Here is a 27,736-nt window from a genome sequence, read left to right as displayed (position 1 = left end):
TCAGCTCCTTCAATTTCAGCCAGAAAAATACCTGAAATTACAGAAAAACACACAACTCATAGTAAAGTCCAGAAATATGAATTTTTCCTAAAAACTAATGGAAATAAACTAAAAACTAACTAAAACATACTTAAAACTATATGAAATTAACCCCAAAAAGCGTATAAAATATCCGCTCATCACAACACCAAACTTAAACTGTTGCTTGTCCTCAAGCAACTTAGACAAATAAAATAGAAGACTAATAAGTTGAGAAGCAATAATATCTCAGAGTTTTTGAGTGAAGCTCAGATTCTAATTAGATGAGCGGGACTAGTAGCTCTTTGCTTCTGAACAGTTTTGGCATCTCACTTTATCCATTGAAGCTCAGAGTGATTGGCATCTATAGGAATTTAGAATTCAGATAGTGTTATTGAGTATCCTATTTCAGTATGATGATTCTTGAACACAGCTATTTTATGAGTCTTGGCCGTGGCCCTAAGCACTTTGTTTTCCAGTGTTACCATCGGATACATAAATGCCACAGACACATAATTGGGTGAACCTTTTAGATTGTGACTCAACTTTGCTAAAGTCCCCAATTAGAGGTGTCCAGAGTTCTTAAGCACACTCTTCTTTTTGCTTTGGACCTTGACTTTAACCGTTCAGTCTCAAGTTTTCACTTGACACCTTCATGCCACAAGCACATGGTTAGGGACAGCTTGGTTTAGCCGCTTAGACCAGGATTTTATTCCTTTAGGCCCTCCTATCCACTGATGCTCAAAACCTTGGGATCCTTTTTATTTGCCCTTGCCTTTTGGTTTTAAGAGCTTTTGGCTTTTTCTGCTTGCTTTTTTTTTTTTTTTGCAAGCTTTATTCTTTGCTGCTTTTTCTTGCTTCAAGAATCATTTTTATGATTTTTCAGATTATCAATAACATGTCTCATGTTCATCATTCTTTCAAGAGCCAACATATTTAACAGTCTTAAACAACAAATTCAAAAGACATATGCACTGTTCAAGCATTCATTCAGAAGATAGAAAGCATTGCCACCACATTTAACTAATTAGAATTTCTCTTATTAAAACTCGAAATTTTATTGCTTCTTATTCAAAAGATCTACTATTTTATTCATGTTTAATGATGATGAGAAAAATAAACTATAGCTTAATTGGAGATAAAATCAAATAGATACTAATTACTATTATATGACTTCTAAGGTAAACTTTTATAAGGACACTGTCGCAGAGTTAAGGCAGAAATTGGAAATTAACAACCTTTATTCTGGGGGCACGGGGGTTCCTCTGATCCTTGGGGTGCTTGGTCCTACAAGAGAAGACTTTTGGCGCTTCAGTTCCCTTAAGTCACGCCCCTGCTCCTCTTGTTCTTTAAACATATAGGTCAGCATTTGACTGTGTTCCTTCTGTTCTTTTATTATTTGCTCCATAGCTTCCCGTATCTTGGTGACGGACGTCTCAAGATATTCCCAGTATTCAGCTTGAGGGATCTCTGGGAGGAATTCCTGTGCTCTCTTCTTGATGGGATCCTCCTGTGCTTGTTGTCTCTCCATTGAAGCTTTGGTGATTGACTTTTCAATTAGGATATATTCAGTTATTCCCATCCTTACTCCAGCGTCTTTGCAGAGCAGAGAAATCACGCTTGGGTAAGCCAACCTGGCCTCTTTTGAATTTTTGTTAGTAATCTTGTAGAGTTCAGTGGAAATCAGCTGATGAACCTCTACTTCCTTCCCCATCATGATACAATGAATCATCACTGCTCTTTTAACTGTGACTTCAGATCGGTTGCTAGTGGGCAACAGAGAACGCCCAATGAAGTCCAGCCATCCTCTGGCGGCTGGTTTGAGATCCTCTCTCTTGAGTTGATTTGGGACACCCTTTGTGTTGGTGGTCCACCTGGCTCCAGGGATACATATGTCCTCTAGAATCTTATCCAGGTCAATGTCTGCTCTCATCATCCTCCTGTTGAAGGAGTCTGGATCATCCTTTAGTTGAGGTAGCTTTAAGATCTCTCTGATCTTGTCAGGGGTGGTATGAACAATCTTCCCTCTGACCATGGTCCGAAATTCATAGAAGGCAGTTCCAGATAGTTTTTGCTTGTCAGTCTGCCACATATTAGCATAGAACTCCTGGACCATGTTCCTTCCTACTTTCGTTTTAGGATTAGCTAGGACTTCCCAGTTCCTGATTCGAATTTGCTCCTGGATCTCCGGATATTCATCTTCTTTCAGATCGAATCTAACTTCTGGGATCACTGATCTCAGACCCATTACTTTAAGATAATGGTCTGAATGTTCTTTAGATAAGAACTTCCCTTGATTCCAAAGTGGTTTTGGAACGCTCTCTTTCTTGCCTCTTGGAGTGGGTTGTTTTCCTTTGGGAGCCATGATCTTAGTGATCTCAGATAAACACACCAAACTTAGAGGTTTGCTTGTCCTCAAGCAAAAGAAAAGAAAGGAGAGGGATATAAGGAGAGCTAGGTTCAATTGTTGATGGAGGAGGGGGGAAGCCGAACCCAAATTTAAAGGGATGGGGGGGTGGGTTTTCGAAAAATTGGAAAAGATAAGATAAAAAGATTGAGTTGAAAAAGATAAGATAGAAGATATAGTTTAATTTTGAAAAGATATGATAGATTTTTGAAAAAGATAAATCAGAATTTTGAAAAAGATAATATGGAGATTTGAAAAAGATATGGATTAGTTGAAAAGATTTTTTTGAGTGAAAAAGATAGATTTGTTTTCAGAAAAGATTTGAAAAGAGTTGGATTGAATTTGCAAAGATGCCTGGTGCTTATGGATTAAAATACATTTGATATATATATATATATATATATATATATTTTGTGGTAGGGTTTTTAGAAATTATGGAATTTAGAAATCAGGGTTCTTGACATGTTTATGTAAAAATCATGCATTGAAGCATAAAATTTGAAATTAAAATGGAAATACGTGTGGGAAAAATTGAATCTGGCTCCTCCCTGCCTTCCTGGCGTTTGAACGCCCAAACACTGCCTGTTTTGGGCGTTCAGCGCCCAATTGCTGCTCTCCTGGGCGTTCAACGCCCAGCTGCTGCCATTACTGGCGTTCAACGCCCAGTGGGTGCCCCTTTCTGGCGTTGAACGCCCAGCTGCTATTGCCATTGGCGTTCAGCGCCTAGTGGATGCCCATTTTGGGCGTTGAACGCCCAAAATGCTCTTTTACTAGCGTTTTCTTGCCAGTGAGATCTTTTTCTCTGTTTTGTGTGCCGAGGTCTTCTGTAAATGATTATTTACCCTGTTGTCAATGAACTCTATATAAACAAATAAAAATAAAAATAGAAATAGGGCAAAAATGCTTAGAGGATTGTTGCCCCATGGCTGGGTTGCCTCCCAGCAAGCGCTTCTTTATTGTCTTTAGCTGGACCTTGCTGAGCTTTTAATCTAGCTTCAGCCTTGAGCATTCTTGCTCAATGTTGCCTTCAAGATAATGCTTGATTCTCTGTCCATTGACAATGAACTTCTTATCAGAATCAACATCTTGAAGCTCCACATAACCATATGGTGACACACTTGTAATCACGTATGGTCCCCTCCACCGGGATTTCAGTTTCCTGGGGAATAGCCTGAGTCTAGAGTTAAACAACAGGACCTTCTGTCCTGGTTCAAAGATTCTAGATGACAACTTTTTGTCATGCCACTTCTTTGATTTTTCTTTATAAAGCTTGGCATTTTCGAAAGCTGTGAATCTGAATTCCTCTAGCTCATTTAGCTGGAGCAATCGTTTTTCTTCTGCTAGTTTGGCATCAAGGTTTAGGAATCTGGTTGCCCAGTAGGCCTTATGTTCCAGTTCCACGGGCAGGTGACATGCCTTACCATACACGAGTTGGTATGGAGAGGTCCCTATAGGGGTCTTGAATGCTGTCCTGTAAGCCCACAGAGCATCATCCAAGCTCCGTGCCCAATCCTTTCTACGGGTATTTACTGTCCGTTCCAGGATTCTCTTTAATTTTCTGTTAGAGACTTCAGCTTGCCCATTGGTTTATGGATGATATGGAGTGGCCACCTTGTGGCGAATTCCATACCGAACCATGGCAGAGTAAAGCTGTTTATTGCAGAAGTGAGTGCCTCCATCACTGATTAGTACTCTAGGGACTCCAAATCTGCTAAAGATATGTTTCTGGAGGAATTTCAGCACTGTCTTAGTATCATTGGTGGGTGTGGCAATGGCCTCAACCCATTTTGATACATAATCAACTGCCACCAGAATATAAGTGTTTGAATATGATGGTGGGAAGGGTCCCATGAAGTCAATTCTCCATACGTCAAACAACTCAATCTCTAAGATTCCTTGTTGAGGCATGGCGTAACCATGAGGCAGATTACCAGCTCTTTGGCAACTGTCACAATTACGTACAAACTCTCGGGAATCTTTATAGAGTGTGGGCCAATAGAAGCCACATTGGAGGACCTTGGTGGCGGTTCGCTCACCTCCGAAATGGCCTCCATATTGAGATCCGTGGCAATGCCACAGGATCCTCTGTGCTTCTTCTCTAGGCACACACCTACGGATAATTCCGTCTGCACATCTCTTAAAGAGATAAGGTTCATCCCACAAGTAGTACTTTGCATCAGTAATTAATTTCTTCTTTTGTATCCTGTTGTACTCCTTGGGTATGAACCTTGCAGCTTTATAGTTTGCAATATCGGCAAACCATGGTGCTTCCTGAATGGCGAATAAATGCTCATCAGGAAACGTCTCAGAGATCTCAAGAGAAGGGAGGGACGTCCCTTCCACTGGCTCTATCCGGGACAGATGATCAGCCACTTGGTTCTCTGTCCCTTTTTTGTCTCTTATTTCTATATCAAACTCTTGCAGAAGCAATACCCATCTGATGAGCCTGGGTTTTGAATCCTACTTTGTGAGTAGATATTTAAGAGCAGCATGGTCAGTATACACAATCACTTTTGATCCTACTAAGTATGATCTGAACTTGTCAATGGCGTAAACCACTGCAAGTAGTTCTTTTTCTGTGGTTGTGTAATTTTTCTGGGCATCATTTAGAACGCGACTGGCATAATAAATGACATGCAGAAGCTTGTCATGCCTCTGTCCCAATACTGCACCAATGGCATGATCACTGGCATCATACATTAGCTCAAATGGTAATGTCCAGTCTGGTGCAGAAATGACTGGTGCTGTGACCAGCTTAGCTTTCAGCGTTTCAAACGCCTGCAGGCACTCTGTGTCAAACACAAATGGCGTGTCAGCAGCTAGCAGATTGCTTAGAGGTTTTGCGATTTTTGAAAAATCCTTTATAAACCTCCTATAGAATCCTGCATGCCCCAGAAAGCTTCTGATTGCCTTAACATTGGCAGGTGGTGGTAATTTTTCAATTACCTCTATTTTTGCTTGATCCACCTCTATTCCCTTGTTTGAGATTTTATGCCCAAGAACAATTCCTTCAGTCACCATGAAGTGACACTTTTCCCAGTTTAAAACTAGGTTGGTTTCTTGGCATCTTTTCAAAACAAGTTTCAGGTGATCAAGACAGGAGCTGAATGAGTCTCCATATACTGAGAAGTCATCCATGAAGACTTCTAGAAATTTTTCCACCATGTCAGAGAAAATAGAGAGCATGCATCTCTCGAAGGTTGCAGGCGCATTACATAGCCCAAATGGCATCCTTCTATAAGCAAACACTCCGGATGGACATGTGAATGCTGTTTTCTCTTGATCCTGGGGATCTACTGCAATCTGATTATAGCCTGAGTAGCCATCCAAAAAGCAGTAATAATCATGACCTGCTAGTCTTTCTAGCATCTGGTCTATGAATGGTAAAGGAAAATGATCCTTTCTGGTGGCTGTATTAAGCCTTCTGTAGTCAATACACATGCGCCACCCTGTAACTGTTCTTGTAGGAATCAGTTCATTTTTTTCATTATGAATCACTGTCATGCCTCCCTTTTTTGGGACGACTTGAACAGGGCTCACCCAGGGGCTATCAGAAATAGGATAAATAATCCCAGCCTCCAGTAATTTGGTGACCTCTTTCTGCACCACTTCCTTCATGGCTGGATTTAGCCGCCTCTGTGGTTGAACCACTGGTTTGGCATTATCCTCCAATAGGATTTTGTGCATGCATCTAGCTGGGCTTATACCCTTAAGGTCACCTATGGACCACCCAAGAGCTGTCTTGTGTGTCCTTAGCACATGAATAAGTGCTTCCTCTTCCTGTGAATTTAAAGCAGAGCTTATGATCACTGGAAAAGTGTCACCTTCTCCCAGAAATGCATATTTCAAGGATGGTGGTAGTGGCTTGAGCTCGGGTTTAGGAGGTTTTTCCTCTTTCAGAAGAGAGTTCAGAGGCTCTTTCATGTCCCCTGAATCCTCCAAATCAGGTTGAACATCTTTAAAGATGTCTTCCAACTCTGATTCGAGACTCTCAGCCATGTTGATCTCTTCTACCAAAGAGTCAATAAGATCAACTTTCATGCAGTCTGTTGATGTGTCTGGATGCTGCATGGCTTTGACAGCGTTCAACTTGAACTCATCATCATTGACTCTCAGGGTTATTTCCCCTTGTTGGACGTCAATGAGGGATCGTCCAGTTGCTAGGAAGGGTCTTCCTAGAATGAGAGTAGCACTCTTGTGCTCCTCCATTTCCAACACAACAAAGTCAGTGGGAAAGGCGAATGGCCCAACTCTGACAATCATGTCCTCAATCACGCCTGATGGGTATTTAGTGGAACCATCAGCAAGTTGGAGACATATCCGGGTTGGTTTAACTTCTTCAGTCAAGCCAAGCTTCCTGATAGTGGATGCAGGTATTATGTTGATGCTTGCCCCAAGATCGCATAAAGCTGTCTTGGTGCAATTACCTTCTAATATGCATGGTATCAGAAAACTCCCAGGGTCTTTAAGCTTTTCAGGAAAGCTCTCTAGAATGACTGCACTGCATTCTTCAGTGAGGAGAACTCTTTCTGTTTCTCTCCACTCCTTTTTATGACTCAAGATCTCTTTCATGAACTTGGCATAAGAAGGTATTTGCTCAAGTGCCTCTGCAAATGGAATCTTTATTTCAAGAGTCCTTAGATAATCTGCAAAGCGAGCAAATTGCTTATCCTGCTCTTCTTTCCGGAATTTTTGAGGATAAGGTATCTTGGCTTTATATTCCTCAACCTTAGTGGTTAAAGAAGCCTTTTTAGAAGGGTTATTATCAGCACTTGTGTGTGTCTGATCCCTCACTGGCAATTGAGTGCCAGAGTCAGAAGCTGGAGTGACGTTAGACGCCAGCTCACTGTCTGTTCCTGGCGCCTGAACGCCAGAAATGTGCCCATTTTGGGCGTTCAACGCTGGATTCTGCCCCATTTGGGCGTTTAACGCCAGATTCTTGCCCATTTCTGGCGTTGAACGCCAATTCTGCCTTGTTTCTGGCGTTGAATGCCAGTTTTGGGCATGGTCTGGGCGTTCAGCGCCAGCCTTCCACCCATTTTCTGGCGTTTTAGCGCCAGAATTATTTTTCTCTGGGCTCTTACTGTCCTCAGGTGAATCTTTGGTGGGTAGCTCATTTCTTGAATTTTTGATGCCTTGAGGAGGGGTATTTAATGTTTTCCCACTCCTTAATTGAACTGCTTGGCATTCTTCTGCTATTTGCCTTGATAGCTGCTGCTTTGTTTGCTTAAGCTGTTCGTCCATAAGTATATTAGCTATCCTTGTCTCCTGTAGCCTGTCCTTGAATTCAGCTAGCTGCTTTGTTAGAAAATCCAATTGCTGATTGAATTCAGCAGCTTGTTTTACAGTACTGAATTCAGCAGTTGCTATTTCAACCTCTTCATTCATGGAAGGGTTGCTGCTTAGGTACAGATGCTGATTCCTGGCAACTGTATCAATGAGTTCTTGAGCCTCTTCAATTGTCTTTCTCATATGGATAGATCCACCAGCTGAGTAATCTAGAGACATCTGAGCTCCTTCTGCAAGCCCATAGTAGAAGATGTCTAACTGAACCCACTCTGAAAACATTTCAGAGGGGCATTTTCGTAGCATCTCTTTGTATCTCTCCCAGGCATCATAAAGAGATTCATTATCTCCTTGTTTAAAGCCTTGGATGTCCAGCCTTAGCTGTGTCATCCATTTTGGAGGAAAATACTGATTCAGGAATTTTTCTGTCAGCTGTTTCCATGTTCTTATGCTGGCCTTAGGTTGGTTATTTAACCACCTCTTAGCTTGATCTTTTACAGCAAATGGAAACAGTAATAGTCTGTAGACATCCAGATCTATTTCCTTATCATGTACTGTGTCAGCAATTTGTAAAAATTGTGCCAGAAACTCTGTAGGTTCTTCCTGTGGAAGACCGGAATACTGACAACTTTGCTGCACCATGATAATGAGCTGAGGATTCAACTCAAAGCTACTAACTCCAATGGAGGGTATGCAGATGCTACTCCCATATGAAGCAGTAGAGGGGTTAGAATATGACCCCAGAGTCCTCCTGGACTGTTCATTTCCACTTATGTCCATGATGGATAAAGGGATATAACTTGGATTGATTTACCTTTTTATTTATTTTATTTTATTTATTAAATTTTTTTTTTTGAAAAATCAACAAGAAAACACCAAACTTAAAGTTTGGCACAGGATTGAAAAAAGAATATTTTTGAAAAAGATTTTAAAAATATGATAGCCAATTACCATGAACATAAACACCACGTTCTAACTAATTGAGCTATAAATTTAAAGTGTTTTAACAAGGGATAAATAATAACAGACTCTAAACTAAAAAGAAAAATTTTTCCTAATCTAAGCAACAAAATAAACCGTTAGTTGTCCAAACACGAACAATCCCCGGCAACGGCGCCAAAAACTTGGTGCACAAATTGTGAATCACACTTTTCACAACTCGTACCACTAACCAGCAAGTGCACTGGGTAGTCCAAGTAATACCTTACATGAGTAAGGGTCGAATCCCACAGAGATTGTTGAGTTGAAGCAATCTATGGTTATTTTGTAAATCTTAGTCAGGAATTCAATTATGTTTATCAGTTGAATTGCAGATAAATAATAGATCATGGATTAAAGGTTACTTGTTATGCAGTAATGGAGAATATGTCAGAGTTTTGGAGATGCTTTGTCTTCTGAATCTCTGCTTTCCTCTGTCTTCTGATTCACGCACGCACGTCCTTCTACGGCAAGCTGTGTGTTGGTGGATCACCGTCGTCAATGGCTACCTTCCATCCTTCCAGTGAAAACTATGCTCACGCGCTCTGTCACAGCACGGCTAATCACCGGTTGGTTCTCGATCCGGTTGGAATAGGATTTACTATCCTTTTGCGTCTGTCACTAACGCCCAGCCTTCAGGAGTTTGAAGCTCGTCGCAGTCATTCAATCCTTGAATCCTACTCGGAATACCACAGACAAGGTTTAGACTTTCCGGATTCTCATGAATGCCGCCATCAATTCTAGCATATACCACGGAGATTCTGATTAAGGAATCTAAGAGATACTCATTCAATCGTATATAGAACGGAGGTGGTTGTCAGGCACGCGTTCATGAATTGAGGAAGGTGATGAGTGTCACAGATCATCACATCCATCACAGTTAAGCGCGAATGAACATCTTAGATAGGAACAAGCGTGTTTGAATGGAAAACAGAAATACTTGCATTAATTCATCGAGACACAGCAGAGCTCCTCACCCCCAACAATGGGGTTTAGAGCCTCATGCCGTCAGAGAATACAAAGTTTAGATCTAAAATGTCATGAGATACAAAATAAGTCTCTAAAAGTTGTTTAAATACTAAACTAGTAGCCTAGGGTTGCAAAATATGAGTAGACTATGATGGATGATGCAGAGATCCACTTCTGGGGCCCACTTGGTGTGTGCTGGGCTGAGACTTAAGCAATTCACGTGCAGAGGCCATTTGTGGAGTTGAACGCCAGTTTTTATGCCAGTTTGGGCGTTCAACTCCAGCTTTTGATCCTTTTTCAGCCTGAATCAGATTTTTGCTCAGCTCCTTCAATTTCAGCTAGAAAAATACATGAAATTACAGAAAAACACACAACTCATAGTAAAGTCCAGAAATATGAATTTTTCCTAAAAACTAATGGAAATAAACTAAAAACTAACTAAAACATACTCAAAACTATATGAAATTAACCCCAAAAAGCGTATAAAATATCCGCTCATCAATCATATTTCAAATTTTCCAAACTCAACACTTGTGTATAGCTAGGAGATTTAGCAATAAAAACTACAACAATACTTTTTAAGTGGTGGTGGTGGTGATGGAGGTTTTTAAATAAGAATAAGACCCCATGACAAAAAGATATTAGCTCATACTATGATGTAGATGGGAATATCATCGTAATGGAACACGTACCTAAAAAATCAAATGAGCCATGAAAAAGATTGTTAATATTAGCTGATAGGATATTTTGGAAAACGAATTCCAAACACCCAAACTCACCGGCAAGTGTACCGGGTCGCATCAAGTAGTAAAACTCACTTAGAGTGAGGTCGATCCCACAGGGGTTGATGGTTCAAGCAACTTTAGTGGGTGATTAGTTTAGTCAAGCTAACATTGATGATTTGAGGTGAAAAGTAACCAACAAAATTTTAAATGACAGGAAATTTAAAGTTGCAGAAAGTAAATGTGCATAAACTTAAAGAGCAAGAAATGTAAATTGCAGAAACTTAAATGACAAGAAATGTAAATTGCATGAAACGTAAAGGGGGTTGGGGTGCTGGAAATTAAATGAAAGCAGTAGATCAAAGCTTAGAACAATTGCAAGAAAATTTAAAATTGCATGAAAAGTAAATTCAGATCACAGTGGCTCAAATATAAAGTGCAGAGGAACACAGGTGCAGGAAAGTAAATTGGGAGCAATATGAGCAGAAAGTAAAACTTGCAGAGAAGGAAATTGTAGCAGAAAAGGAAATCAGCAAGAAGACTTAAATCAATTTTGAAATCTCAAAGAGCACTCAACAATTTCAATGAAACAGTACAAAAAACAGCAAAGCAAAATTGCTTGAGAAAGCTAAACAGAGATGAAATTTAGCTTAATTGCAAAATGAAATTGAAGATCTCAGGAAATCAAAAAGACTAGAAAACAAGTCTAGATCTCAATTCCTTCCTTGATCCAACAGAAAACAGATTGAAGAATAAAGACAAATGGAAGCAGTAAATGAAAGCTTTGATTCAAATCACAATTTCTTGAATTATGCAGAAAAATAACAAGAGAAGTTGCAGATGGAGAATGAAAACAGAATTCCTTCCAATCTCAATCCAAAATTTCAAAACAGAAAAGAAAACTAAGAGAGAAAGCAAAATGAAAACTAAAGAGTGCAAAACTCCCTATTGGAGCTAGCCTCCTATAAAAATGAGAATGATGCCTTTATATAGGCTTTTTACAAAATAAAAATAAAATGAAATTGAAATGAAAAATAAATTAAATAAAAAAATCCTAATTCTAGCTTGTTCTTGTGCCTTTGAGTGATGACGTGGGCTTTGCTTGCTTTGGATTTGAAGAAGAGTGGATCCAATTGGCTTTTTAAATTTTGTGAAGATTTAAATTTATTTTTTTACTCTAAAAATTGGCCATCAGTCACTCCCAGGGCACGGCTCAGTTGATTAACACAACTGAGCGCCCAAACTTGCTTTGCCTTGGCCATTTGTGCGCGTCCCAGCCCCTCATCCGTGTCAATTTTGTGCGCACGATTAGCTTCCTTGGCATGCCAAAATGTGAGGAGTGTTTGGGGGGGGGGGGAGAGTAGCGCTCAGTTAGGAAAGTGAACTGAGCTTTCCTTTGTGTGCCTTGGTAGCGCCTTTGGCTTGAGTGTGAGGCCTTGAGTTCGAACCTTGGTGAGTGCGTTTTGTGCATTTTTCCTTGCATAAGCGTAGTGCTCCTTGCTTTTGATATGAGAAGCTCTAAGTTCGAATCTGGCTGCTCCCCTTTTGCTGTGTTGCGCCTTGTATTTTCCTTGTAGCAAGCCCGATAAAGTGAAAATAAGTAACTGAGCGCTATTGCTTTGCTTCTTTGTAGCGTTCAGTTTGGTATTTCAACTGAGCTTCATTGCCTTGGTCCCTCCTTGGTGCACGTTGCTCTTATTAATAATGCTAATGCATTATAAAGCCTGATGAAATGCATGCTTTCAATGCATTTGGCATTCATTCATTAAATGAATAAGTTCGTTCATATCATCCATTCTTAATTGGCAGTAATAATTAATGATTTTATGCATGCACTCATCAACGCCTTATTTAATAATGCCAATTAACAATGAATGTTTCATGCATGCTTCCATTTACTTAAAAATGTAATGTATTAACGTAATGCCAATTGCATTAGTAATTAAAGTTGCATGCTTTCATGCATTAACGTTATTTGCTTTAAACATTTCATGCATGCATGCATATGATATTGATGCATGTGCCAAGGCTTCATGGTCATGGGTCACGCTTTTAAAAGCGTGGCCTAAGGTTCCAAAGCGTGCTCAACTTCAAAGTGTGTCCAAAATTCCTCTTTTCTTCTTTTTAGCTTATTTTGTGCTCTTTTTGCTTCTTTTTCTTCTTATTTCCTACAAAGTTTATAAAATCAAAAGATCAAGGAAATATACCATTTAAGCACAAAAGAATGCAATATTTTAGCATTAATTATCAATTTCTTGTATGAAAAAGCATAGAAAAATATGACATGATGACATGTCATCACAACACCAAACTTAAATCTTGCTTGTCCCCAAGCAAGAAAAGAATCATGCAATAAAGATTGACAATCCAAGGTAAGAAGAATAGCAACTCAATGTTCATGGTAGGCTAGTTTTCTATGTATGCTACAATCACAAAAGAAATGTAAATGATTGATGCTTCTATTTAGCTCATTTTATGAAATCTTTTCTTATATTTCTTCCTTGAAACAAGCTTTTGATTTTCTTATTAGCTTCTCCTTTTGGATGCTTTGCCCCATGAGTTAATAACAAAGCTACGATTCTAAATGCTTTGTTTTCAAGTATTACCACTTGATACATAAGTACCACAAGCATTTGAATTAGAGGACTTCATTAAGCTCATTTTTCTTTTCTTTTCTTGACTCTCTAATCATTGATGCTCAGAACCTTGAGCTTTGAGGGAGTGCTTTTGCACTTGAGCCTAGCCTTGACTTCTAAGTATTTTGTTTTCAAGCATTTGGCTTGATACATAAACACCACAAGTACTTAACATATTGTCATTGGTACTCAGAGCCTTCAGCTTTCTCATTCTTTCCCTTTTTCTTTTTTTTTGCCTTAATTTGTATTTGCTTCTTCAAGATTTTCATGATTTTCAAAAGATTTCACAAAATGTACTAGATAAAAACTTCAATTAAATAAAATCCAATGCAATTGAGCAACAATTAATCATACTAGCTTTCCAATACTTGTATGCACATGCTGAGATCTTCTTTAATTCCTTGTTTGTTTATGATCATGATACTTTACTACTTTAAGCTTTACAAAACTCAAGTTGGTAGGCATAATGGCATGGCAACATGTTACAAATCAATATTCAAGCTATGCTTTATTCATACACACATGTAAACAGAAAAGATGAAGACAATCATGCAATTTAAGTGCTGGAAACAAATGAGGAGAAAAGGAACTCTACAACCTTGTAGTTCATCTTCATTATTGTTATCATTTTTCCTATATTCTTCCTCTTTCCCTTGCCAAACTCAGAATGCTTGCTCATCCTCAAGCAACAATTAGAACAATGGCTATGGGGCTAAGATGGATCATGAATGTCTTACACATTGAAAAGTTAGTAGTACATGTGTTCTAAGCAAGCAAAATTAAAGATAATAATCAAGGCACAAGAGACAGAGACATTTTGATTGCATATATAAGAAGGTGTGCACGATACATGGCATAAAAGATAAGTGGCACACCAAACTTAGTGTGATACTTTCACTTGGAATTAATGCAAGTATCGGTAAGGATTGGAGAAATTTTTTTTTTTTTTTTTGCATAGCAACACCAAACTTAGAATGCAATCCTATGTCCATTTTATTTGAAATAAGACTAAATGATACTATTGTATGTTAAATACAATCACCAAGCCAAGAATCTTATCATGAATAAAGCTCTCTTGGTGATGTATTAACAAACACAGTTAATAAAAGAAAGCATTAAAAACACATAAATGAATAAAATAAAGAGGAAACTAAAATGTTAAACCAAAAGAGAAAAATAAAATTGCAGAGGCATTATGATTATGCAAACAAGTAGTGTTGCTTGAATAAATTGCATAGAAAAATAAGTGGCACACCAAACTTAGAATCTTGGTGTGTCACTTTCATTTTTAATTTTATGCAATCATCCAAAAAGATTGAAAACAATTTGTTGCAAGGCAACACCAAACTTAGAATGTAACCATATGCCAATTTATTGAATTTAAACAAAGCAAAGAAAGAAAACAAAGCAGAGAAGAAATGTTACCTACGGCTGGGTTACCTCCCAACAAGTGCTCTTTTATTCTTCACTTTCTTCCTCTTCTTCCAGTTTGTTAAGAGGAATGACCTCAAAGGAGGGAAAGATTCAGCTAGTGTCCCTTGTCTTGGCTTTTCCTTAGCAAGCTTCTTTTTGCAAATGACTTGATTGATCTTGCTTGCTGGATGATGAGCGGATAATTTATACGCTTTTTGGCATTATTTTTAGTATGTTTTTCGAAGGATCTAGTTACTTTTAGGGATGTTTTTATTAGTTTTTATGTTAAATTCACATTTATGGACTTTACAATGAGTTTGCGTATTTTTCTGTGATTTCAGGTATTTTCTGGCTGAAATTAAGGGACTTGAGCAAAAATCAGGTTCAGAGGTTGAAGAAGGACTGCTGATGCTGTTGGATTCTGACCTCCCTGCACTCAAAGTATATTTTCTGGAGCTACAGAACTCAAAATGGCGCGCTTCCAATTGCGTTGGAAAGTAGACATCCAGGGCTTTCCAGCAATATATAATAGTCCATACTTTAGCCGAGTTTAGATGACGCAAAAGGGCGTTGAACGCCAGTTCTACGCTGCAGTCTGGAGTTAAACGCCAGAAACACGTCACGAACCAGAGTTGAACGCCAAAAATACGTTACAACCTGGCGTTCAACTCCAGAAGAAGCCTCTGCACATGTAACATTCAAACTCAGCACAAGCACACACCAAGTGGGCCCCGGAAGTGGATTTATGCATCAATTACTTACTTCTGTAAACCCTAGTAGCTAGTTTAGTATAAATAAGACTTTTTACTATTGTATTAGACATCCTGGATGGTATTTTTGATCCTGTGATCACGTTTTGGGAGCTGGCCTCTTGGCCATGCCTGAACCTTTCACTTATGTATTTTCAACGGTAGAGTTTCTACACTCCATAGATTAAGGTGTGGAGCTCTGCTGTTCCTCATGAATTAATGCAAAGTACTACTATTTTCTATTCAATTCAACTTATTCCGCTTCTAAGATATCCATTCGCACCCAAGAACATGATGAATGTGATGATTATGTGACGCTCATCATCATTCTCACTTATGAACGCGTGCCTGACAAACACTTCCGTTCTACATGCAACCAAGCTAGAATGAGTATCTCTTAGATATCTAATACAGGGGACCGAGTCCGAGTTATTAGTATATTCGTGGTATAAGTTAGAACCCATGGATGGCCATTCCTGAGATCAGGAAAGTCTAAACCTTGTCTGTGGTATTCCGAGTAGGATCTGGGAAGGGATGGCTGTGACGAACATCAAACTCGCGAGTGCTGGGCATAGTGACAGACGCAAAAGGATAGTAAATCCTATTCCAGTATGATCGAGAACCTCCAGATGATTAGCCATGCCGTGACAGAGCATTTGGACCATTTTCATAGAGAAGATGGGATGTAGCCATTGACAACGGTGATGCCCTTACAGAAAACTTGCCATGGAAAGGAGTAGGACTGATTGGATGAAGACAGCAGGAAAGCAGAAGTTCAGAAGAACGAAGGCATCTTTATACGCTTATCTGAAATTCTCACCAATGAATTACATAAGTATTTCTATCTTTATTTTCTATTTATTTATTATTTTCGAAAACTCCATAATCAATTATTATCTGCCTGGCTGAGATTTACAAGGTGACCATAGCTTGCTTCATACCAACAATCTCCGTGGGATCGATCCTTACTCACGTAAGGTTTTATTACTTGGACGACCCAGTGCACTTGCTGGTTAGTTGTGCGAAGTTGTGAAGTTATGTTTGGACCATGGTATTGTGCACCAGTTATTGGTGCCATTGCCAGGGAGAGAACGAACAACAAATTTTACAACCTCAGAGTAACAATTTCGCATACCAAGTTTTTGGCGCCGTTGCCGGGGATTGTTCTAGTTTGGACAACTGATGGTTCATCTTGTTGCTCAGATTAGGTAATTTTCTTTTTGTTTTATTTTCAAAAATTTTTCAAAAATCTTTCAAAAATTTCTCATCTGTTTTCGAAAATTATTCTAAATTTTTAAGAATAAATTCTAGTGTTTCATGAAGCATGTTGAAGCCTGGTTGGCTGTAAAGTCAGGTCTAATTCTTTTAGATAGGGGCTTCCAACCATCAGCATAGAGGCAAGTTAATTTGAATATCAGCTGTTGCATGCCTGATTTATATCCTAAAGCTGGCTGGCTATTAAGCCATGCCCAACCCTTGGATTGGAGCTTTAGGCCAATATTGAAAGATTCCTGGAATTCTTCTTAAAAATTTTGGAATCCTTATTTTTCTTTTTCACCTTAATTTTCGAAAAATCCAAAAAAAAAATCATAAAATCATAAAAATCAAAAATATTTTGTGTTTCTTGTTTGAGTCTTGAGTCAATTTCAAGTTTGGTGTCAATTGTATTTTTTCTAAAAATTCTTTGCATTTTTCGAAAATTCATGCATTCATAGTGTTCTTCATGATCTTCAAGTTGTTCTTGGCCAGTCTTCTTGTTTGATCTTCATATTTTCTTGTTTTGTGTCTTTTCTTGTTTTTCATATGCATTCTTGCATTCATAGTGTCTATACATGAAAAATTTCTAAGTTTGGTGTCTTGCATATTTTCTTTGCATCAAAAATTTTTCAAAAATATGTTCTTGATGTTCATCATGATCTTCAAAGTGTTCTTGGTGTTCATCTTGACATTCATAGTGTTCTTGCATGCATCATGTGTTTTGATTCATAATTTTCATGTTGTGAGTCATTTTTTATGTTTTTCTCTCTCATCATTAAAAATTCAAAAATAAAAAAATATCTTTCCCTTTTTCTTCTCATCAAATTCGAAAATTTGAGTTGACTTTTTCAAAACATTTTAAAATTTAGTGGTTTCTTATGAGTCAAATCAAATTTTCAATTTAAAAATCTTATCTTTTTCAAAAATCATATCTTTTTCATTTTTCTTAGTCATTTTCAAAATTTTTTTTTAAAATATTTTTCAAAAATCTTTTTCTTAATTTTATCACATAATTTTCGAAAATATCATCATCAATTAATGTTTTGATTCAAAAATTTCAAGTTTGTTACTTACTTGTTAAGAAAGATTCAAACTTTAAGTTCTAGAATCATATCTTGTGATTTCTTGTGAATCAAGTCATTAATTGTGATTTTAAAAATAAAATCTTTTTCAAAACTAATTTCAATCATATCTTTTCAAAAATATCTTTTTATCTTATCTTTTTCAAAAAATTGATTTTAAAATATCTTCTCTAACTTCTTATCTTCTTATCTTTTCAAAATTTATTTTCAAATCTTTTCTCAACTAACTAATTGAATTTTTGTTTGTTTCTTATCTTTTTCAAAACTACCTAACTAACTCTCTCTCTCTCTCTCTAATTTTCGAAAATCTCTTCCCTCTTTTTTTCAAAAATTCTTTTTAATTAACTGATTGTTTCAAATTTAAATTTTAATCTATTTCTCATTTAATTTTCGAAAATCACTAACCATTTTTCAAAAACAATTTTCGAAAATCCTCTTTCTCTCTCATCTCCTTCTACTTATTTATTCATCTACTAACACTTCATCTCACCTAAATTCGAACCCCCTCTTCCATCTGTGTTCGAATTTTCCCTTCTTCCCTTCTTCACATTACATTCTTTTCTTCTTCTACTCACACAGGGGAACCTCTATACTTGGGCAAAAAGGATCCCTATTATTATTATTTTTCTGTTCCCTCTTTTTCATATGAGCAGGAGCAAGGACAAGAATATTTTTGTTGAAGCAGATCTAGAACCTGAAAGGACTCTGAAGAGGAAACTAAGAGAAGCTAAATTACAACAATCCAGCAAGCATCTTTCAGAAATTTTCGAACAGGAAGAGGATATGGCAGCCGAAAATAATAATAATGCAAGGAAGATGCTTGGTGACTTTACTGCACCAAAGTCCAATTTACATGGAAGAAGCATCTCCATCCCTACCATTGGAGCAAACAATTTTGAGCTTAAGCCTCAACTAGTTTTTCTGATGCAACAAAACTGCAAGTTTCATGGACTTCCATCTGAAGATCCTTTTTAGTTCTTAACTGAATTCTTGTAGATATGTGATACTTTTAAGACTAATGGAGTAGATCCTGAAGTCTATAGGCTCATGCTTTTCCCATTTGCTGTAAGAGACAGAGCTAGAATCTGGTTGGACTCTCAACCTAAGGATAGCCTGAACTCTTGGGATAAGCTGGTCACGACTTTCTTAGCCAAGTTCTTTCCTCCTCAAAAGCTGAGTAAGCTTAGAGTGGATGTTCAAACCTTCAGACAGAAGGAAGGTGAATCCCTCTATGAAAGCAACTGACCAAAAAAGTGTCCTTCTGACATGCTTTCAGAATGGACCATCTTGGATATATTCTATGATGGTCTGTCTGAATTAGCTAAGATGTCATTGGATACTTCTGCAGGTGGATCTATTCACCTAAAGAAAATGCCTGTAGAAGCTCAAGAACTCATCGACATGGTTGCTAATAACCAGTTCATGTACACTTCTGAGAGGAATCCTGTGGGTAATGGGACGCCTCAGAAGAAGGGAGTTCTTGAAATTGATACTCTGAATGCCATATTGGCTCAGAACAAAATATTGACTCAGTAAGTCAATATGATTTCTCAGAGTCTTAATGGAATGCAAGCTGCATCCAACAGTACTCAGGAGGCATCTTCTGAAGAAGAAGCTTATGATCCTGAGAACCCTGCAATAGCAGAGGTGAATTACATGGGTGAACCTTATAGAAACACTTGTAATCCCTCATGGAGAAATCACCCAAATCTCTCATGGAAGGATCAACAAAAGCCTCAACAAGGCTTTAATAATGGTGGAAGAAACGGGTTTAGTAATAGCAAGCCTTTTTCATCATCAACTCAGCAACAGACAGAGAACTCTGAACAAAATACCTCTAATTTAGCAAACTTAGTCTCTGATCTATCTAAGGCCACTGTAAGTTTCATGAATGAAACAAGGTCCTCCATTAGAAATTTGGAGGCACAAGTGGGCCAGCTGAGTAAAAGGATCACTAAAATCCCTCCTAGTACTCTCCCAAGCAATACAGAAGAAAATCCAAAAGGAGAGTGCAAGGCCATTGATATAACCATCATGGCCGAATCCAAAGAGGAAGGGGAGGACGTGAATCCCAAGGAGGAAGACCTCCTGGGACGTCCAGTGATCAATAAGGAGTTTCCCTTCGACGAACCAAAAGAATCTGAGGCTCATCTAGAGACCATAGAGATTCCATTGAACCTCCTTATGCCATTCATGAGCTCTGAAGAGTACTCCTCTTCTGAAGAGAATGAAGATATTACTGAAGAGTAAGTTGCCAAGTTCCTTGGTGCAATCATGAAGCTGAATGCCAATTTATTTGGTAATGAGACTTGGGGAGATGAACCTCCCCTGTTCACCAATGAACTGAATGCATTGGATCAACTGAGATTGCCTAAGAAGAAACAGGATCCTGGAAAGTTCCCGATACCTTGTACCATAGGCACCATGACCTTTGAGAAGGCTCTATGTGATCTGGGGTCAGGAATAAACCTCATGCCACTCTCTGTAATGGAGAAACTGGGAATCTTTGAGGCACAAGCTGCTAAAATCTCATTAGAGATGGCAGACAATTCCAGAAAATAGGCTTATGGATAAGTAGAGGACATATTAGTAAAGGTTGAAGGCCTTTACATCCCTGCTGATTTCATAATCCTAGATACTGGGAAGGATGAGGATGAATCCATCATCCTTGGAAGACCCTTCCTAGCCACAGCAAGAGCTGTGATTGATGTTAACAGAGGTGAACTAGTCCTTCAATTGAATGAGGACTCCCTTGAGTTTAAAACTCAAGGACATCCTTCTGTAAACATGGAAAAGAGGCACAGTAAGCTTCTCTCAAAACAGAGTCAACCAGAGCTCCCATAGTCAAACTCTAAGTTTGGTGTTGGGAGGCCACAACCAAACTCTAAGTTTAGTGTTGAACTCCCATATCCAAACTCTAAGTTTGGTGTTGGGGAGTCTCAACAATGCTCTGAACATCTGTGAGGCTCCATGAGAGCCCACTGTCAAGCTATTGACATTAAAGAAGCGCTTGTAAGGAGGCAACCCAATTTTTATTTAATTATAATTTTTATTAGTTATATGTCTTCATAGGTTCATGATCATGTGGAGTCACAAAAACAACTGAAAAAATTCAAGAAAAATCAAAAACAGCAGAAGAAAAATCACACCCTGGAGGAAGGACTTACTGGCATTTAAACGCCAGTAAGGAGCATCTGGCTGGCGTTCAACGCCAGAACAGAGCATGGATCTGGCGTTGAATGCCAGAAACAAGCAGCATTCTGGCGTTCAGACGCCAGAAATGCACACTGAGGAAGAGCTGGCACTGAACGCCAGAAATATGCTGCATCTGGGCGCTGAATGCCCAGAACAAGCATCAATTCGGCGTTTAAACGCCAAAATTACATGCAAAGGCATTTTACATGCCTAATTGGTGCAGGGATACAATTCCTTGACACCTCAGGATCTGTGGACCCCACAGGATCAACTTAACATCTGTGGACCCCACAGGATCCCCACCTACCACCACTCATTCTCTTCCCTCTTCTCAATGTTCATCCTCTCTTTCCAATAAACACTCTTCCCCAAAATTTTTCACCAATCACCTCAATCTCTCTTCCCTATCACCACTTCACCACTTACATCCATCCACTCTTCCCCGTAAACCTACTTCATAAACTCCACCTACCTTCAAAATTCAAAACCAATTTCCCACCCAAACCCACCCTATATGGCCGAACCTTAACCCCCCCTCCCTTCCCTATATAAAGCCATCCACTCTTCTTCATTTTCACACAACACAACCCTCTCTTCTCCTTCTTGGCCGAATACACCTCTCCCTCCTCTCCTCCATATTTTCTTCTTCTTCTTCATCTATTCTTTCTTCTCTTGCTCGAGGGCGAGCAATATTCTAAGTTTGGTGTGGTAAAAGCATAAGCTTTTTGTTTTTCCATTACCATTGATGGCACCTAAGACCGGAGAATCCTCTAGAAAAGGGAAAGAAAAGACAAAAGCTTCCACCTCCGAGTCATGGGAGATGGAAAGATTCATCTCCAAAGCTCATCAAGACCACTTCTATGATGTTGTGGCCAAGAAGAAGGTGATCCCCGAGGTCCCTTTCAAACTCAAGAGAAATGAGTATCCAGAGATCCGACATGAGATCCATAGAAGAGGTTGGGAAGTTCTAACAAACCCCATCCAACAAGTCGGAATTCTAATGGTTCAAGAGTTCTATGCTAATGCATGGATCATAAGGAACCATGATCAAAGTAAGAACCCAAACCCAAAGAATTATCTCACCATGGTTCGGGGGAAGTACTTAGATTTTAGTCCGGAAAATGTGAGGTTGGCGTTTAACTTGCCTATGATGCAAGGAGATGCACGCCCCTACACTAGAAGGGTCAACTTTGATCAAAGGTTGAACCAAGTCCTCATGGACATATGTGTGGAAGGAGCTCAATGGAAGATTGACTCAAAAGACAAACCGGTTCAACTTAGAAGACTGGACCTTAAGCCTGTGGCTAGAGGATGGTTGGAGTTCATCCAACGCTCTATCATCCCCACTAGCAACCGATCTGAAGTTACTGTGGATCGGGCCATCATGATTCATAGCATCATGACTGGTGAGGAAGTAGAAGTTCATGAAGTCATCTCCCTTGAACTCTACAAAATAGCCGAAAAGTCCTCCCCCTTGGCAAGGCTAGCTTTCCCTCATCTTATTTGCCATCTATGTTACTCAGCTGAAGCTTTCATAGAAGGAGACATTCCCATTGAGGAAGAGAAGCCCATCACTAAGAAAAGGATGGAGCAAACAAGAGAGCCCACTCATGGAGCCCAAGAAATACGTGAGGAAGCTCATCATCAAGAAATCCCTGAGATACCTCAAGGGATGCACTTTCCTCCACAGAATTTTTAGGAGAAAATCAACACCTCCCTAGGAGAATTAAGTTCCAACATGGGACAATTAAGGGTGGAACATCAAGAGCACTCCATCATCCTTCATGAAATTAGAGAAGATCAAAAAGCAATGAAGGAGGAGCAACAAAGACAAGGAAGAGACATAGAAGAGCTCAAGGACATCATTGGTTCCTCAAGGAGAAAACGCCACCATCACTAAGGTGGACTCATTCCTTGTTCTTACATTCTCTGTTTTTCGTTAAGTGCTTATCCATGTTTGTGTCTTATTACATGATCATTAGTATTTAGTAACTATGTCTTAAAGTTATGAATGTCCTATGAATCCATCACCTTTCTTAAATGAAAACTGTTTTAATTCAAAAGAACAAGAAGTACATGAGTTTCGAATTTATCCTTGAACTTAGTTTAATTATATTGATGTGGTGACAATACTTTTTATTTTCTGAATGAATGCCTGAACATTGCATATGTCTTTTGAAGTTGTTGTTTAAGAATGTTAAATATGTTGGCTCTTGAAAGAATGATGACAAGGAGACATGTTATTTGATAATCTGAAAAATCATAAAAATGATTCTTGAAGCAAGAAAAAGCAGTGAATACAAAAGCTTGCAGAAAAAAATATGAAAAAAAAAAAGAGAAAAAGCAAGCAGAAAAAGCCAAAAGCTCTTAAAACCAAAAGGCAAGAGCAAAAAGCCAATAACCCTTAAAACCAAAAGGCAAGGGTAAATAAAAAGGATCCCAAGGCTTTGAGCATCAGTGGATAGGAGGGCCTAAAGGAATAAAATCCCGGCCTAAGCGGCTAAACCAAGCTGTCCCTAACCATGTTCTTGTGGTGTGAAGGTGTCAAGTGAAAACTTGAGACTGAGCGGTTAAAGTCAAGGTCCAAAGCAAAAAAAAGAGTGTGCTTAAGAACCCTGGACACCTCTAATTGGGGACTTTAGCAAAGCTGAGTCACAATCTGAAAAGGTTCACCCAATTATGTGTCTGTGGCATTTATGTATCCGGTGGTAATACTGGAAAACAAAGTGCTTAGGGCCACGGCCAAGACTCATAAAGTAGCTGTGTTCAAGAATCAACATACTGAACTAGGAGAATCAATAACACTATCTGAACTCTAAGTTCCTATAGATGCCAATCATTCTGAACTTCAATGGATAAAGTGAGATGCTAAAACTATTCAAGAGGCAAAAAGCTACAAGTCTCGCTCATCTGATTGGAGCTATGTTTCATTGATATTTTGGAATTTATAGTATATTCTCTTTTTTTTATCCTACTTGATTTTTAGTTGCTTGGGGACAAGCCACAATTTAAGTTTGGTGTTGTGATGAGCGGATAATTTATATGCTTTTTGGCATTGTTTTTTTAGTATGTTTTTAGTAGGATCTAGTTACTTTTAGGGATGTTTTTATTAGATTTTATGTTAAATTCATATTTCTGGACTTTACTATGAGTTTTTGTGTTTTTCTGTAATTTCAGGTATTTTCTGGTTGAAATTAAGGGACTTGAGCAAAAATCAGATTCAGAGGTTGAAGAAGGACTGCTGATGCTGTTGGATTCTGACCTCCCTGCACTCAAAGTAGATTTTCTGGAGCTACAGAACTCAAAATGGCGCGCTTCCAATTGCATTGGGAAGTAGACATCCAGGGCTTTCCAGCAATATATAATAATCCATACTTTGGCCGACTTTAGATGACGCAAAAGGGCGTTGAACACTAGTTCTATGCTGCAGTCTGGAGTTAAACGCCAGAAACACGTCACGAACCAGAGTTGAACGCCTGAAACACGTTACAACCTGGCGTTCAACTCCAGAAGAAGCCTCTGCACGTGTAACATTCAAACTCAGCGCAAGCACACACCAAGTGGGCCTCGTAAGTGGATTTATGCATCAATTACTTACTTCTATAAACCCTAGTAGCTAGTTTAGTATAAATAGGACTTTTTACTATTGTATTAGACATCCTGGATTGTATTTTTGATCCTGTGATCACGTTTTGGGGGCTAGCCTCTCGGCCATGCCTGAACCTTTCACTTATGTATTTTCAACGGTAGAGTTTCTACACTCCATAGATTAAGGTGTGGAGCTCTGCTGTTCTTCATGAATTAATGCAGAGTACTACTGTTTTCTATTCAATTCAACTTATTCCGCTTCTAAGATATCCATTCGCACCCAAGAACATGATGAATGTGATGATTATGTGATGCTCATCATCATTCTCACTTATGAACGCGTGCCTGACAAACACTTCCGTTCTACATGCAACCAAGCTAGAATGAGTATCTCTTAGATATCTAATACAGGGGACCGAGTCCGAGTTATTAGTATCTTTGTGGTATAAGTTAGAACCCATGGATGGCCATTCCTGAGATCCGGAAAGTCTAAACCTTGTCTGTGGTATTCCGAGTAGGATCTGGGAAGGGATGGCTGTGACGAAATTCAAACTCGCGAGTGCTGGGCGTAGTGACAGACGCAAAAGGATAGTAAATCCTATTCCAGTATGATCGAGAACCTCCAGATGATTAGCCATGCCATGACAGAGCATTTGGACCATTTTCACAGAGAGGATGGGATGTAGCCATTGACAACGGTGATGCCCTTACAGAAAGCTTGCCATGGAAAGGAGTAGGACTGATTGGATGAAGACAGCAGGAAAGCAGAAGTTCAGAAGAACGAAGGCATCTTTATACGCTTATCTGAAATTCTCACCAATGAATTACATAAGTATTTATATCTTTATTTTCTATTTATTTATTATTTTTGAAAACTCCATAATCAATTATTATCTGCCTGACTGAGATTTACAGGGTGACTATAGCTTGCTTCATACCAACAATCTCCGTGGGATCGACCCTTACTCACGTAAGGTTTTATTACTTGGATGACCCAGTGCACTTGCTGGTTAGTTGTGCGAAGTTGTGAAGTTATGTTTGGACCATGGTATTGTGCACCAGTTATTGGCGCCATTGCCAGGAGAGAACGAACAACAAATTTTACAACCTCAGAGTAACAATTTCGCATACCACTGGATTAGGGACAGAATTGGTGTTCTTGCTAGTTGCCTTCACTTCTTTGGATTTAAGACTTGGTTGCTGTGTGATTATTGGAGTTTTGTATTCATCCAGAGCCTTTTGAATTGGTGGTTCCATGAGTTTTTCCTCTATGTACTTCTCTGCTTCACTTGAGTTTGGAATTCTTTGGTTGTCTTTCTCACTTTCTTGCTCTTCCACTTCCTCCCTTGCACTCAACATTTAACTTAATAGCTTTTTCATTGAGGAGGTTTGTTGATCTTCCCAACATTTCTTCATCTCCTCTTCATATCTTTCAATCATGGATTCAATTGTTGAGTCGTTTTGTTTCAAGGAGGTTTGAGAGAGTTGTGAGTTTTCATGTTCCTTTGTCATCTCAAGTGGCTTCTGTGAATATGCAAGTTCAGGTTCAAATGTTTCCACCGCCTCTTTTTTCTTTACTAAAAATCCACTTAACTCAATAGCCTCTTCCTCTTGTTTTTCTTCCTTCTTCGTTGCACTCACCAATTGAGCTAGCTGCACTTCCATGTTTTTGAGGGAGTTTTCTTGTTCTTTCCAAACTTTCATTGTCTTCTCCGTATATCTTTTGAGCATGGACTCAAGCTTTGAGAACCTTGAGTGGTTCATGGAAGTTTGTGTGGGTGGTGAGTTTTGAAAAGGGCTTTCTGTTGAAGCATGGTCAAATGATGATATCTTTGGATGAATATCATATGGAGCATTAGAATTCCCTTCCCAGCCACCATTAGAATCATGACTCGCATCATTTTGTGGTAGAGGAAAATATCCCATATGGTTTTCTTGTTCATCTTGTGTCTCTGAAGCAAATCTCCATGGATTGGAGTGCTTAGAATTTATATTTTCTTGGTGATATTCCCAGCCACCATTAGAGATTGGTGATGGTGGGTAATATCCCATAAAATTTGTTTGATCATAAGATGAGTTGAACTCCATTTGAATTTTGGAAAATACAACACCAAGGAAAATTGAAATTACTCATATCAGAGATGAGAATTTCTTAGTGAGGCAAAAACTCAAACACCTTGGTTTCAATCTAAAACAGAAAATAGAAATAAAGAAAATGCTTGATCTAGACCTCTCACCCACTTAATCATTGTTGATCTAAATCAATCCCCGGCAACGGCGCCAAAAACTTGATGGATATTTTGGAAAACGAATTCCAAACACCCAAACTCGCCGGCAAGTGTACCGGGTCGCATCAAGTAGTAAAACTCACTTAGAGTGAGGTCGATCCCACAGAGATTGATAGATCAAGCAACTTTAGTGGGTGATTAGTTTAGTCAAGCTAACATTGATGATTTGAGGTGAAAAGTAACCAACAGAATTTTAAATGACAGGAAATTTAAAGTTGCAGAAAGTAAATGTTCATAAACTTAAAGAGCAAGAAATGTAAATTGCAGAAACTTAAATGACAAGAAATGTAAATTGCATGAAATGTAAAAGGGGTTGGGGTGCTGGAAATTAAATGAAAGCAGTAGATCAAAGCTTAGAACAATTGCAAGAAAATTTAAAATTGCATGAAAAGTAAATTCAGATCACAGTGGCTCAAATGTAAAGTGCAGAGGAACACACGTGCAGGAAAGTAAATTGGGAGCAATATGAGCAGAAAGTAAAACTTGCAGAGAAGGAAATTGTAGCAGAAAAGGAAATCAGCAAGAAGACTTAAATCAATTTTGAAATCTCAAAGAGCACTCAACAATTTCAATGAAATAGTAAAAAAAAAACAGCAAAGCAAAATTGCTTGAGAAAGCTAAATAGAGATGAAATTCAGCTTAATTGCAAAATAAAATTGAAGATCTTATGAAATCAAAAAGACTAAAAAACAAGTCTAGATCTCAATTCCTTCCTTGATCTAACAGCAAACAGATTGAAGAATAAAGACAAATGGAAACAGTAAATGAAAGCTTTGATTCAAATCACAATTTCTTGAATTATGCAGAAAAATAACAAGAGAAGTTGCAGATGGAGAATGAAAACAGAATTCCTTCCAATCTCAATCCAAAATTTTAAAACAGAAAAGAAAACTAAGAGAGAAAGCAAAATGAAAACTAAAGAGTGCAAAACTCCCTATTGGAGCTAGCCTCCTATGAAAATGAGAATGATGCCTTTATATAGGCTTTTTACAAAATGAAAATAAAATGAAATTGAAATGAAAAACAAATTAAATAAAAAATCCTAATTCTAGCTTGTTCTTGTGTCTTTGAGTGATGATGTAGGCTTTGCTTGCTTTGGATTTGAAGAAGAGTGGATCCAATTGGCTTTTTAAATTTTGTGAAGATTT

Source organism: Arachis ipaensis, chromosome B9 (assembly GCF_059453495.1).
Source record: "Arachis ipaensis isolate K30076 ecotype BB chromosome B9, ASM5945349v1, whole genome shotgun sequence".
Classification (NCBI taxonomy): Eukaryota; Viridiplantae; Streptophyta; class Magnoliopsida; order Fabales; family Fabaceae; genus Arachis; species Arachis ipaensis.
Note: the sequence above shows the minus strand (reverse complement) of the source record.